Raw genomic sequence first — 16,323 nt, 5'->3', positions numbered from 1 at the left:
ACTTAGTGACTAAACAACAACAGAAATGGGGTAGGGTAAGGGTGGGAACTGGGCAAACAGAAGGCAGGAGTGGGAGTGAGAAATTTTGTGTGTAAGCTTGTAGCATTTGAATTCCCAGTTCAGTCACTTAGTCACGTCTGACTCTGCAACCCCACGGAAATAAAAATTTAAACTTGAATTTTAAGGCACATGAATATATTTCCTATTTGTTAAATTAGAAATTTAAATAAATGAATGGATGACCATAAAAAAAGAGAAAGATTAAAATACAGAAAGATAGAAAGATCTAACCTCTTCATACACGGAAAAAACTAAAGCCAAGGTGAGTGAAAATAACAGCTGCAGATCCAAAGACAGTAGCAGAGCCTTTATCAGAACTATGGATAATCAGAGGACGCTTCTGAAATAAGACATGGTAACACGTTTGTCTCTGAGTTATTAGAGGTTATTAGAGGTACCACCAGTGACACAAATCTATAAATTTAGCTATCAATATTTCTCATCTCTAAATCTCTTGACAGTGGAGTAAATTTTATATTTTTAAATTGTTAGCCATGTGTCATCAGTATTTTTAATAGGAAATAAAATTGCTAAAAGGCATGGAATATAGCAGATTAGAAGACCCAGGGATGAATAAGAAAACAAAGCAGGAAGCTGAGTACTGGCAAACTGGGCACCAAAGTCAGTTTAGAAGCAATAAAAGCCTGTGTCAAGACCTGGAGAAGATTCCCCATCATTGAGCACGCTGCTGGGATGGGATGGGAAGCACCTATAAGAGCAGGCCTTGCATTTGGTGGTGACTTTCACAAACAGTCCGCACTTGGCACACTCCTCTCCTCCATCCTTCCCCCGAACTTTATTCATTTTCTACTATTATTTATGCAAGAGTCTCTTTCTTCTGCCAAATTGGGAAGTCACTGGTGATGTTTTCATCAGTTTTCATGTGCCTCACTGTACCTTGTGCCCAGCACACTACCTTAAACATACCAAAGTCCTAGATTTTTAGAACATTGGAAACAGAAGGAGATTTAGAAGATATCTAGTCCAATTTTTTAACTCATTTTTAAAGCAACAAATTCATATTCAAATGAATAACTATACAGAATCTTCAATATATGAAGCAGATTTTTGTAAAAAAGAGATGCTTTGGCTGAAGAGGAAACACAGGAAGGGATAGCAGTCAGTAATCTCTTTGCTTCTTGCAGCACCTCAGCAATCACAATTTGGAAACTACTGATGCAGAGCAGAAGTTTCATTTTCTAAATGGAGACATTCCTTTAAAGTTTTACACACCAAATTGACACATCCAAGGCAGGGCTGGTGACCTGCACCTGTTGGGACCACCATACCCCCCAGCCTACAGGGATAATCAGACCTATCCAGCTGAATAGGGTGAGGATGGGGGAGAAAAGAATGTGTGTTGGCTAGGGAAACACACACCTTCTTCTTTCCTATAGAACATGCTTGGAGGAGACTCTCATTAGGGATAGGAAACAGTGTCCATTCGTCCGGTTCTGCTAGTCTACAGTCTTTATGGAATAAGTTAAGTAGTTTCCCTCTGTTAGGAAAAATGGGCTGGGCCAGGAAGAGCATCGAGTACTGGGTGGTTCACCAAGGGCCATTCATGGGCCTCTCCTTGCTTACCAGATTCATGCCAAAGCTGTTAACAGAGGGCCTGAGGGCTATTCTGAGAGACATGTTAAAGATTGTTTGGGTTTGATGGGGAGCCACATGGAAGTTTAATCCTTTAGTATGTTCTGTGCGATGAACACACCTAGCAATGTTTGGAAGTAGGAGAGAGATTAAGAATAAATAAATGAGATCATTTCAAAGAGGGACAGGTGCTCTGAAGAAAATAAAACAGAAGGATGATATTTCAGACAAATGAGGGTGGTTATGTTACAATAACAAACAGCCGTCCAAATCTCAGTATTCTAAAACAAGACAGTTGGAGCTTTTTCTTACACCCTATGTCAGGGGGGCTCTGCTCCATGCTTTGCTCGGAGATAATATCATGGCTGATGAGACTCAATCATCACATCCTTTTTAACTATATCCAGTTGCCTAAAACTTACCCCAGAGGTCTGCCTGCCTGTAAGAGTGTCAGGAAAGTGCCATCTTCCCATGCGTCCCAGAGGAGAGGAAAACCGAGAGCAAACATTATGGCAGTGAGGGGGAACACAAGGGCTGCATAGGGTGATCCAGCAAAGGCTTTCTAAGGAGATGACAACTGAACTGAGATCTGAATAATGAGGATGAACCCTCCGAGTGAAAGCAACAGGAGAGGCCTTACAGGCAGAGGGAATGGCAGAGGCAAAAGGTCCTTAGGCCAAAACAAGTGTAGAAGGAAATAAATGAAAGTCACCATGACCAGAGTCTGTGAGGCCAAATGACTAAAAGCCTTAAGGATTATGATTTTAAAAATTTAGATTTTATCCAAAGTGTGTCCCACACTCAAATTAACTAATGTTTCCTCTTTTCAACATAAGCAAAAAGCCATCCTTATTTTATACTAAAAACAAAAATTTACATTTTGCTTTTCCATTTATGTTTCTCAGGCTAAACTAAGCCTTTACCTTTTTCATATTCACCTCAGGTTCACCTTTTTCTAAGCATTTGAAATACCACAGAACATCGTGACAGGATTTACAGTGTTTCCTGGAACTTTTTACCTCAGTTCTGCACTTTCTCAGGCCTCACTTCAGTCTTGATCAGCAACCAGATCTGTGCTCTTAGCTGCTGACAGAAAACACATTCTCTGAAAAGGCAAGAAGCAAGGAAGTTAGCATTCTGAGAAAAAAAGAAAAAAAAGATTTATTTTCTTAGCAGAGAAATATCTCTTCTCTATTAGAGCCTAGTATTTTTAGAACCCAACCAAATATAGAAAGCCTTTTACTTCCTATGGAAAATTATCTCGACTGATGGATATTCTGCAGTTTATGGAGTTTCCAGAGTAGCTTTCCAGAAGAGGAGATCTAAGACCTTTATACCACTTATGTTCCATGAAATTTTCTTCAGGTCCAAAACATTGTTTCCTGCTCACCACCAAGGATAAACATTTAATAAAACCGGGCAAATCTCTCTGGGCCTCAGGTTTCTTATCTACAAAATAGGCATAATCAGTAAATCAGTAACAGAGCAAAGCCAAACATTAAGACCACAGGGCCGTGCTGTGGGGGCTCGCCGTCCCTCCCACTTCGGCCATGCCAGCTGTCTCACGAAGGCACCAGGCATCTTGTCAGTGGTCGGGTACAGAAGTAAGCTCAGCCGTGTGGCCTGCATAACAGTAGGTTTTGTACGTTGCTTGGGGAAACCCATTAACAAGAATGTGCATACATGCTAAGTTGCTTCAGTCGTGTCTGACTCTTTGCTACCCTATGGACTATAGCCCGCCAGGCTCCTCTGTCCATAGGATTCTCCACGCAAGAATACTGGAGTGGGTTGTCATGTCCTCCTCCAGAGGATCTTCCCCTAACAAGCAAAAATAACCAGTGACTACTGGTGTCAAATTTCCCTGAGCAGTTCACCCAATTAGAATATACTGCTAAATAGCAAGATTTTTTAACAGACAAATCTTCTAGGGTTTCCCTAATATATGTCCTATAGAAGAGGAGAATCATACAATACTTAAACTTTGGAGTCAGGTAATCAGGTATCCGGGATTAGGTGGCTCTAGTGTTAAAGTACTCTTGCCTGGAAAATCCCATGGACGGAGGAGCCTGGTAGGCTGCAGTCCATGGGGTCACTAAGAGTCAGGCACAACTGAGTGACTTCACTTTCACTTTTCACTTTCATGCATTGGAGAAGGAAATGGCAACCCACTCCAGTGTTCTTGTCTGAAGAATTCCAGGGACAGGGGAGCCTGGTGGGCTGCAGTCTATGGGGTTGCACAGAGTCCGACACGACTGAAGCGACTTAGGAGCAGTGTTAAAGAACCTGCCTATAATGCAAGAGACACAGAAGACAAGGGTTCCATCCCAGGGTTGGGACGATCCCCTGGAGGATGGCAGGCAACCCACTCCAGTATTCTTGCCTGGAGAACCCCATAGACAGAAAAGCCTGGCAGGTTACAGTCCATAGGGTTGCAAAGAGTTAGACATGACTGAAGTGACTTAGCACGCACACAGTCAGGTATCCAATCACATTATAGCCACTTACTATTGATCAAAGTCTCTATGCTTCATTTTCCCTTGTTTAAAAATGGGGAAACAGATTGTTCCATCAGATTATTGTAAGAATTATGACATATTGCACATAAATCTGTCAGTATAGTACATAATCCTTGGTAAGTCTCAGTAAACATTAACTTTCATCATCATCATTATCATCAACCTTGATGAGTGAAAAATCATTACTTAAAAATGTTTCACATGCTTTGGGGATAGCAACTATTCAATTTCTAGCCATCAAGCTTAAACATTTACAAATCATTCCCAACAGTAGACTCAAACTAGAGAAGAAAGAAATTTCCTTCAGACACCCAGTCTTCACTATGAGGAATTTATTTCTCAGATATGCTTTTTAGATTTTGCCCCTCTCCCCTTATTTATCCATTTGCTTATGTTTTCCTTTCTTTCACACCACAACCCTTGATACCTGATGTTTGTTAGGAAACAACTCTAAGCCTTCCTTTCTACTAACTGAAAACAGTTCTTTCAGCATTGTATAATGCATGGAAACTGAAGGTAGGTTTTAGATTCAAGGTAATTCTATCTTATGCTATGATTAATTATATTGTGAAAGCATGTGTAAACAGTAAGGTTCTACTCAAATGTTAGCCATTATTATATTAACTATTTCCTTATATTCCTCAAATATTATAAAACTTTGTCACTCAAACTGTAAAAGTAACTGGGTTAACTAGTTAGACTAGTTTTAAATGAGGTCAGTTGTGGGTTGTATTCTCGTGGTGTTCCAACACCACAAGAACTGCCTTTGGAACAAGTCATAGAACCAGGAGATGAGCAACTAGCTACAGATGACAGCTAAAGAGCAGAAATGCATAATTTACTTCCAATAATCTTTTCCCCATCACATTAAATCCATAAAGATGCATAAATCCACAGGAGATAGATGCCAGCATGGCTTCTCTGGCTCAGTAGACAATGATTTCATAATTAGTAGCTTGTTTAGGTAAAAATCAATTCTAAAGACACACAATTTGGTCTAAAAAATAAATGCGCTTTTACCTGAATTGTAACTACAATATTTTTTCCAGAGAATAATGTTTATGTTTGTAAAACCCCAAATTACTAGGAATCCTTCAGTATTCTCCATCTGATAGTGTTTCACATTCAACGTGTGATATAAAGCGAAAAGGGAAGACACAGAGCTTATGTGAGCCTGTCTTACTATTTCCTTGTTTGCCTTCCATTGCAAACACCCTATTTCAGGCTCTTGTCATATCAAGAGTGGGTTAATTGAAAAGCCTTCCAACCAGATTCCATGCCTATATGTAATAGCACACAGTACCTTCCCTCACACAACTCCATCCAACTTGTGCATGCATTTGCTAAACAACTACCCTATATGTTGTTTCATTCTTCTTGTCTCCAAAATAGCCAATATGCTAAAAGTATATACCATATATACATAATTTGAATTAAATAAGTAAACATTTTATAAATTGAAATTCTAAAAAATAGTAAAGCATATTAGCTCTTTGAAACAATCGTATTTGATGTTTCTATTAATTTGAAGAAGTTATATACAGGAAAACAGTAAAATAACAACTTTATAATAAAAACAACCTAAGAAATAAAATGGATCCAAATATTTTCAACAAATATTATTTGCAGAGGGCCCCAAACTATAGTATATAATAGTTCATAAATTATATAAAATGGTGAGAAAATCCATCAATATTCTAATAGATGAATTGGCAGAACACAATCAGATAATCCATACAAGAAGAAATACAATTTGCAAATAAACAAATGGAGGAAATGCTTAATATAGCTAGTAGTAAAAAATAAATACAAATTAAACAATGACACTGATAGAAAATTGGTGGAGAGCACAGGTTCACAGTTAAACCTTATGTCAAGTCCTAGCTTGGCCACCTACCAGCTGTAAGAGCCTCACAAAGTATTTATATTTCTGTTTTGGTTCCCTCATCATCATAATCATTTCACATGTTTGTTTGCAGGATTGAACAAAATAATCTTGGCAAAGCATCTGATAATATCCTAACACAAAGAAAGTGCTTAATAAATTGTTGTTGTCAATATGATGTTTAGTGCTATATAATACCTAAGAAATTAATGCTTAAACTGTTTTTATTCAGTATTGCCAAGGTAGTAGTCAAGCTAGTGTACTCATTCATTAATAATGTCTTTTTTAACTGGCCTAGTTTTTGCAAAGTTTACATTATGAAAATGTTTGAGGACATTTTGTGACTATATCCTAGGGTAATACAATAAGGAAAACGTTGAGTTAGTCAGCAGACAACTTTTCATAAAGTTAAAGCAATAGCAAAAATATTTGGCAATCCAAAAATGTATATTAAACTGGACACCAATGGAAAATTGTGAAGTCACTAATGACATGGTTGAAATATTTAATGAGATTGCTGCTATTCGGTTGATAATAAAAGTAATGATTGTGTGGCTGCAGTATGAGTTCAACTATGTAAAGAAATAAAAGAATGGGGAAAGCATAAAACCTGAAGCCACTTGATAACAGGATTTCTTAGGTGAAGCTCTCCAAATGCAGACCCTGAAATAAGATTCGGCTTGCAAATAATTTATTGAAGAAGTACACTCAGTAAACACTGGAAAAGGCTCTGTGGAAGCAGCTAAGAGTAGAGCAGAAGCCAAACATGATGTAACTTTCAGGTAAAGTCCCCTATGGGTAGTTTCAGCCTGATCCTGCAGGGGAATTCTGAAGTGCAAATTATACTCCACAGTTTTTCCTACTCAAACCAAGTGTGCTGAGCTTTCATATTTTGGAAGCAGTCAGTTATTAACTAATAGCTACATAGTAAGGTGAGATTCTGATGGAGAATGCCCTAGAATTCCAGGTTCCTTGTGCCTGTGGCAAAGTGGCTCTTACAGCCCCAAGGTAGTCATCTGAAGAGAGTGGCAAGTGATATTTCCCACACACATACACTCTCAGAGTGATAATTATGCAGAAGTGATGGATATATTACTTGGGTTGTGGTAATCTTTTTACGATGTATACATATATCAAAACCTCAAGTTGTGCAACTTAAAAATATATAATTTTTGTATGTCAAAGATATCTCCATAAAGGAAAGTTTACAAAAGCTGGGAGAAGGCACTCAGCAGTAATAAAAGTCACCAGAGGGGATCTGGGCAGGCAGAGCATTATTAGAATCCACATGGTGAAATTTTCCCTTTTCTGCTTCATCTGAATCATATGTTTGAACCCTTTGTTGTTGTTGTTTAGCCGTTATGTTATAACTGATTCTTTTGAGACCTTGTGGACTGTAGCCTCCCAAGCTCCTCTGTCCATGAGATTTTCCAGGCAAGACTACTGGAGTGGGTTGCCATTCCTTTCTCCAAGGGATCTTTCCAACCTAGGGATCAAACCTGGGTCTCCTGCATTGCAGCCAGATGTTCTATCTGATCCAACAGGGAAACCCATAAAATATGTATATTCATTCAATTAAATGTTATACTTAGAGAATTTTAATAGTATTAGGAAACATCTATGTGATAATACACAGAAAAGTATATAAAATTTAATAGAATATATTACTACATTTAAATAAAATATTAATAATAAGCATAAATTGAAACCCACCTATACTTCCCTGAACACTTCTCTAGAGTTACCTGTGGTAGCTGAACACACCCTGGCTTTCAAACTTAACCACTTGATCATTCTATCCTACTTCCTGGAACATATCTCAGTGGCATGAAATGGCAGCCTACTCCATTATTCTTGCCTGGAGAATCCCATAAACAGTGGAGGCTGGAGGGCTGCAGTCCATGGGGTTGCAAAGAGTCACATATGACTGAGTGACTGAACACATGCACATACACATTCATATGTAACACACTACACTAAAACTTTGCAAATTGAAGATATGAATAAATCTAAAGCTTATATTAATGTATTTGCAGATATTTATAGCTTAAATATATGTAAGAAATGGTTAATATGTTGATGTATTTGTATTCTTACTTGTTATTTCTTGGAGTTTAATTATCGTCATTGCATAAATGTCATCTTGAATTAATCACTTTGGCTTTGGAAGATAAGATGTGACATAAACTGGCAGTTAAATTCTTAGATAATAGTCCTAGCTCATGCAGCTCTACTGCCCAAAACATTTTAATTCTGAATTGCTAAGTACTACAAAATACAAAAATTAATGACCAAAATGTCTGACTGCATGTGTGCACACTAAGTCACCTTCAGTTCAGTTCAGTTCAGTCGCTCAATCATGTCCAACTCTTTGTGACCCCATGAATTGCAGCACGCCAGGCCTCTCTGTCCATCACCAACTCTCGGAGTTCACTCAGACTCACATCCATCGAGTCAGTGATGCCATCCAGCCATCTCATCCTCTGTCATCCCCTTCTCCTCCTGCCCCCAATCCCGCCCAGCATCAGAGTCTTTTCCAATGAGTCAACTCTTTGCATGAGGTGGCCAAAGTACTGGAGTTTCACCCAGGACTGATCTCCTTTAGAATGGACTGCTTGGATCTCATTGCATTCAACTCTTTGTGACCCTATGGACTGTAGGTCACCAGGATCCTCTGTTCATGGTATTCTCCAGACAAGAATACTGGAGTGGGTTGTCATGCATTCCTCCAGGGGAATCTTCTTTACCCAGGAATCGAATCTATGTCTCTTATGTCTTTTGCATTGGTAGGTGGCTTCTTTACCATTAGTGCCATATGGGAAGCCCATATGTGTCTCACTACCATTTAATTTAAATTTTAAAAACTAAATTTGAGAAATAAAGACATGTTGTAATTTTCAGGTCAAATGAGTTCTGGCTCTGGCAGATTAACATAAACTCACTTAAATTTCATGTTATGCATTGATTAATTCTATGTCATTATTTTCTCATTCCCACCACTTACCATGTATAGCATGACATATAATAAAAATAAAAAAAGACTAAGTCCCATTATGACATAGCTTAATAGTAAAAAAAAAAAAAATCCAAATACAGATTAAAAAAATTAGTAGTTATTTCACACCAGGCATGGTCCTGGGACTGAGAACACAAAAATAATTTAGATTGGTGCCTAACCATCATGGAATTCACATTCAAGCAGGGGGATAGACACAGAACACAGCAACATGGTAGAATAATGGCGCACAGTATGAGGGAGGCTCAGTTCTGAAACACATTTGGTTGTTCTCCAAAGAGCCTTGCTTGGGTAACTACCTTGAAAATATCATATTGAATATTTAATTGACTGAAATTAAAATTAAATAAAGGTATCCATTTAACTGAGCAGATGATTCGGTAAGAATCTTCAGAATACCTAGTCATGGCAATCAACTTAATGGATAGCAGGTGATTTTATTTCTATTAACAAAACATGGCAATCAGAGAGAAAGTCAGTGGCAAAAAATGTTCAAACTGCCACACAATTGCACTCATCTCACACACTACCAAAGTAATACTCAAAATCTCCAAGCCAGGCTTCAACAGTATGTGAACCAAGAACTTCCAGATGTTCAAGATGGATTTAGAAAAGGCAGAAGAACCAGAGATCAAATTGCCAACATTCGCTGAATCACAGAAAAAGCAAGAGAGTTCCAGAAAAATATCTACTTCTGCTTTATTGACTACACTTAAGCCATGAAATTAAAAGATGCTTGCTCTTTGAAAGAAAAGCTATGACCAAACTAGACAGCATATTAAAAAACAGAGACATTACTTTGCCAACAAAGGTCATCTAGTCAAAGCTATGGTTTTTCCAGTAGTCATGTATGGATGTGAGAGCTGGACTATAAAGAAAGCTGAGCACCAAAGAATTGACGCTTTTGAACTGTGGTGTTGGAGAAGACTTGAGAGTCCCTTGGACTGCAAGGAGATCCAACCAGTCAATCCTAAAGGAAATCAATCCTGAATATTCACTGGAAGGGCTGATGCTCAAGCTTAAATTCCGATACTTTGGCCATCTAATGTGAAGAAGACTCATTGGAAAAGACCATGATGCTAGGAAAGATTGAAGGTGATGACAGAGGATGAGATGGTTGGATGGCATCACCGACGTGATGGACATTAGTTTGAGTAGGCTTTGGGAGTTGGTGATGGACAGGGAAGCCTGGTGTGCTGCAATCCATGGGGTCACAAAGAGTCGGATATGACTGAATGACTGAACTGAACTGAAAGCCTTTGACTGTGTGGATCACAACTAACTGTGGAAAATTCTTCAAGAGATGGGAATACCAGACCACCTTGCCTGCCTCCTGAGAAACCTGTATGCAGGTCAAGAAGCCAACAGTGAGAACCAGACGGGGAACAATGGACTGTTTCCAAATAGGAAAAGGAGTACATCAAGGCTGTATATTGTCACCCTGCTTACTTAACTTATATGCAGAGTACATCATGAGAAATGCTGGGCTGGTGAAGCACAAGATGGAATCAAAATTGCCAGGAGAAATATCAATAACCTCATATGCAGATGACACCACCTTTAAGGCAGAAAGTGAAGAGGAACTAAAGAGCCTCTTGATGAAAGTGAAAGAGGAGAGTGAGAAAGCTGGCTTAAAGCTCAACATTCAGAAAACTAAGATCATGGCATCCAGTTCCATCACTTCATGGCAAATAGATGGGGAAACAGTGGAAACAATGACAGACTTTATTTTCTTGCTCTCCCAAATAACTGCAGATGGTGACTGCAGGCATGAAATTAAAAGATGCTTGCTCCTTGGAAGAAAAGCCATGACAAATGTAGACAGCATATTAAAAAGTAGAGACATTGCTTTGCCAACAAAAGTCCATATAGTCAAACCTCTGGTTTTTCCAGTAGTCATGTATGGATGTGAGAGTTGGACCACAAAGAAGGCTGAGTGTTGAGGAATTGATGCTTTTGAACTGTGGTGTTGGAGAAGACTCTTGAGAGTCCCTTGAATAGCAAGGAGATCAAACCAATCAACCTTTAGGAAATCAACCCTGAATATTTCCTGGAAGGACCGATGCTTAAGCTGAAGCTCCAATACTTTGGCCACCTGACGCAAAGAGCTGACTCATTTGAAAAGACCCTGATGCTGGGAAAGATTGAAGGCAGGAGGAGAAGGGGATGACAGAGAATGAGATGATTGGATGGCCTCACAGACTCAATAAACATGAGTTTGAGCAAGCTTTGGGAGACGGTGAAGGACAGGGAAGCCTGGAGTGCTGAAGTTCATGCAGTTGCAAAGAGTTGGTCATGACTGAGTGACTGAACAACAATGAAACATGGACAGCTTCCCTGGTGGCTCAGATCATAAAGAATCTGCCTACAATGCAGGTGACCCAAATTCAATCTGTGAGTCAGGAAGATCCTCTGAAGAAGAGAATGGCTACCAACTCCAGTATTCTTGCCTGTAGGATTCAATGGACAGAGAAGCCTGGCAGGTTGCAGTCCATGGAGTCACAATGAATTGGACACAATTGAGTAACTAACACACAACAAAACATGGGAAAACAGATGGAAGGGAAAACATCAGTATCTTGAGGGACAGAAATGTTTTTAAATGTACACTCTTCTCTGTATTCAAATCAGAGGTTCCCAAAATTTCATGTGCATAAAAATCACCTGAAAAATGTATTGAAAATGAAAATCCATTAACTGATAGCCGTCCACAAAAAAATACAAATCCAGTCGGTCTAAGGTGAGCACCAGGAATAAGCACCTGAAATTATTCAAATGCCGTAAAATAAAGATTACACCTTAAAATATTATTTAACAAACATATTTTGTGCAGATAATATTCTACCACAATAATACCTTTTTTGTTTTGTTTTGTTTGTTTGTTTTTTACAACAAATACCTTTCAACATAGCCCCTTGAGGGCTTCCCTGACAGTCCAGTGTTAAGACTCCACACTTTGACTGCAAGGGGCTTGGGTTCAATCCCTGGTGGGTGGACTAAGATCCCACATGCCATGTGACACAGCCAAGAAAAAGCACCATAACTAAGGAAAGCATTTTTATAAAATACTCAAAGTAAGAAAAAGTTAAATATATTTTCTGTTTAAGAAATTTCATTGCTATATATATGGACTCAGATATTAATTAAAGAATATTATAATACCACTTCTGTCTGTCAATACAAACTCTGTGTATTCTGTTACTTGTCAAAGTTAAAGACAATATTGTGAAACTGGATTTTTATCATCTGAGGTATAGCTCTAGGCTAACCTGAAATTTATCTTTGGAAGTATCATTTAACAAATTTCCTTGCAGACATTCATGTTGGTGACAGACACACCTATAATTTTACTGACTGATGAGCCAGAATCCTGGAAGCAGAAAGTCTTGGAAAAATAAAATTTATAATTAACTTTTGGGAACATGTTGTCTTCTTTCTAACTGCCTCTAATCCACAAACTAACATTTGATTGTGAAAGCTGCAGCGCTTTTAAAAATCTGCCACAGTAAAAGAATGAAAAATACTTAAGACAAAAGAAAGTTTTCAACTTGAAAATTTGTTCTAGCATGCAATAGTGTTAGGTGTCTCATTTGGCATAAAATCTAGGTTTGTTACACAGCGTTTGTAAATTTATGTGCTTATTCCAGTGACCACAATATAGAGGAAACATAATGTACCAGAGAAAAAACAGGACCTGAATTCCAGTTCCAGGTCTACTACCAATAAGCTCTATAAACCATCTAATTATATAACCTCTAAGGACTTCAGTTCCAACAATTTGCAAACTTCAGAGAGTGAACACCAGATGGTCTCTGTATGTTTTCCAGCTCTATAATTCTAAAAAGCAGGGGATATAAAAACAGTAAAATAAATTTCAATCCCACAGAAGACCAAGTGTTGACACTGAAAGATGCATGATGTATTGAGCCACGGCATAACACAGTCTTTAACTCATAATAAGTGCTCAATTAATATTTGGTAGATGAATGAATGTACCTGTGAAATTACACAGAATAAGAAATATGGTTCAGTACTTTATTTATGCTTCTAAAAAATTTAGCCTACCAAATCTTGGTCAGCCAATCAATGAACACTCACTTTGACCTATTGTGAAGGGAGGTTATAGAGAATCAAAATATTCTGGCTGACAACATAAATTGCTTACCATGAAATGATATGAAGTAGGTACTATATCTGGAGAAGGAAATGGCAACCCACTCCAGTACTCTTGCCTGGAAAATCTCATGGATGGAGGAGCCTGGTAGGCTGCAGACCATGGGGTTGCTAAGAGTTGGACACGACTGAGCGACTTCGCTTTCACTTTTCACTTTCACTTTTCACTTTCATGCATTGGAGAAGGAAATGGCAACCCATTCCAGTGTTCTTGCCTGGAGAATCCCAGGGTCGGCGGAGCCTGGTGGGCTGCGGTCTATGGGATCGCACAGAGTCAGACACGACTGAAGTGACTTAGGAGCAGCAGGTACTATATCTATATATAGGTATCAACTGGTAATGTGATTATCAATCTTAGTACAAAGGAAAGCAGAAAACAAGATCTGGTAAAGCCTTCCTGAGGGAAAAAAGTAGGTTGAAATCTTGAACCAGGTAAAATTGATGGGTTGGCAGATGAGGAGTTTATCAAAGGGGTAAAAACAGCAAAGAGAAAGTAACTTTAATGATCTAACAAGCAGATACATTTTACTAAGAACAAGATCTGAAAACAGATAAGGCTAATTGATAGCTAGGAATTGTTCATGGTGGAATTGTAATGCATGACAATTTAACATCGTATTTTCATCAGGAACAGGAAGAGTAGAAAAGATGTACTTAGCTCTTGCACGGTCCAATAGGAAAGTGACTAGCCACATGTGGCTACTGAGCCCCTAAAATGTGGCTGGTCCAAACTGAGATGTGCTATAAGTGTAAAATATATGACAGATTTCAAAGACTTGGTACCAGAAAAATAGGAATGTAAAATATCCCATTAGTACATTTTTACTGATTACATATTGAAATAATATCATTTGAGATCAGTTAAATTCAGTTCAGTTGCTCAACTGTGTCTGACTCTTTGAGACCCCATGGACTGCAGCACGCCAGGCTTTCCTGTCCATCACCAACTCCTGGAGTTGCTCAAACTCATGTCCATCGAGTCAGTGATGCCATCCAACCATCTCATCCTCTGCCGTCGACTTCTCCTCCCACTTTCAATTTTTCCCAGCATCAGGATCTTTTCTAATGAGTCAGCTCTTCACATCAGGTGGCCAAAATATTGGAGTTTCAGCTTCAGCATCAGTCCTTCCAATGAATATTCAGGATTGATTTCATTTAGGATTGACTGGTTGGATCTCCTTGCTGTCCAAGGGACTCTCAAGAGTCTTCTCCAACACCACAGTTCAAAAGCATCAATTCTTTGACACTCGGCCTTCTTTATGGTCCAACTCTCACATCCATACATGACTACTGGAAAAACCAGAGGTTTGACTATATGGACTTTTGTTGGCAAAGCAATGTCTCTACTTTTTAATATGCTGTCTACATTTGTCATGGCTTTTCTTCCAAGGAGCAAGCATCTTTTAATTTCATGCCTGCAGTCACCATCTGCAGTTATTTGGGAGAGCAAGAAAATAAAGTCTGTCATTGTTTCCATTGTTTCCCCATCTATTTGCCATGAAGTGATGGGATTGGATACATGATCTTTGTTTTTTGAATGCTGAGTTTTAAGCCAGCTTTTTCACTCTCCTCTTTCACTTTTATCAAGAGGCTCTTTAGGTCCTCTTCACTTTCTGCCATAAGAATGGTGTCATCTGCATATTTGAGGTTATTGATATTTCTTCCAGCAATCTTGATTTCCAGCTTGTGCTTCATCCAGCCCAGCATTTCACACGATGTATTCTGCATATATTTAGAGAAGGAAATGGCAACCCACTCCAGTAGTCTTGCCTGGAGAATCCCATGGACAAAGGAGCTTGGTGGGCTACAGTCCATGGGGTCACAAAGAATCAGATATGACTGAGCAACTAACACATTCTGCATAGAAGTAAAAGAAGCAGGATGACAATATACAGCCTTGACGTACTCCTTTCCCAATTTGGAACCAGTCTGTTGTTCCATGTCCAGTTCTCACTGTTTCTTCTTGACCTGCATACAGGTTTTTCCAGAGGCAGGAAAGGTGGTCTGGTATTCCCAACTCTTGAAAAATTTTCCACAGTTTGTTGTGATCCACACAGTCAAAGGCTTTAGCATAATCAATGAAGCAAAAGTAAATGTTTTTCTGGAATTCTCTTGCTTTTTCGCTGATCCAATGGATGTTGGCAATTTGCTCTCTGATTCCTTTGCCTTTTTTCAATCCAGTTTGAACATCTGGAAGTTATTGGTTCACATACTGTTGAAGCCTAGCTTGGAGAATTTTAAGCCTTACTTTACTAGCATGTAGGATGAGAGCAGTTGTGTCGTAGTCTGAACATTCTTTAGCATTGCCTTTCTTTGGGACTGGAATGAAAACTGACCTTTTCCAGTCATTTGGTATACGGCAGGTTAATTAAAATGTATTGTTTAAATTAATTTCAAATGTTTTCTTTGTACTATTTTTAAGGTGGCTACTAAAAGAGTCTAGGAGAAGGGGATGGCACCCCCATTCCAGTACTCTTGCCTGGAAAACCCCATGGACGGAGGAGCCTGGAAGGCTGCAGTCCATGGGGTCGCTAAGAATCGGACACGACTGAGCGACTTCACTTTCACTTTTCACTTTCCTGCATCAGAGAAGGAAATGGCAACCCACTCCAATGTTCTTGCCTGGAGAATCCTGGGGACAGGGGAGCCTGGTGGGCTGCCGTCTATGGGGTCGCACAGAGTCGGACACGACTGAAGCGACTTAGCAGCAGCAGCAGCAAAAGAGTCTAATTACATATGTGATTCACATTGTATTTCTATTGAACAGCACTGCTCTAGATTTTCCCAGCAGCAGTCATGAGTAGCATATCACAGTGCTAAGAGAAGAGAAACCAGAAGATCAGCTGAAAGGTGAAATTGTAGGTAGAGATGAATCTAGAAAAGCAGCCAACTGACAAAAAGTAGAAGAGCAGTCAGCTGACAAAAGAAATACATAATTACTATATATTCACAGATTAAATGAATAGAAGCTTCTAATCTAGAATGTCACTATGATTATAAAACATGTAAATTAAATGAAATTTAATTTGTATTCACTGATAATTTAATGTATTAGAAGTTTCTAATCTGGAATGTCAACA

General features: G+C 38.8%; 1 long non-coding RNA gene across 1 annotated transcript in view; it reads right to left on the bottom strand.

Moving 5' to 3' along the window:
- Positions 1-1,160: 1,160 nt before the first annotated feature.
- LOC139182597 (uncharacterized) overlaps positions 1,161-16,323 on the bottom strand; it is a 35,724-nt gene continuing 20,561 nt past the window's right edge. Inside the window, exon 3 of the long non-coding RNA XR_011566099.1 lies at positions 1,161-2,758. This is a non-coding gene — a long non-coding RNA (uncharacterized lncRNA). The remainder of the gene's footprint in view (positions 2,759-16,323) is intronic.

Source organism: Bos indicus, chromosome 1 (assembly GCF_029378745.1).
Source record: "Bos indicus isolate NIAB-ARS_2022 breed Sahiwal x Tharparkar chromosome 1, NIAB-ARS_B.indTharparkar_mat_pri_1.0, whole genome shotgun sequence".
Taxonomy (NCBI): Eukaryota; Metazoa; Chordata; class Mammalia; order Artiodactyla; family Bovidae; genus Bos; species Bos indicus.
This window is presented reverse-complemented; position numbering and strand designations above follow the sequence as displayed.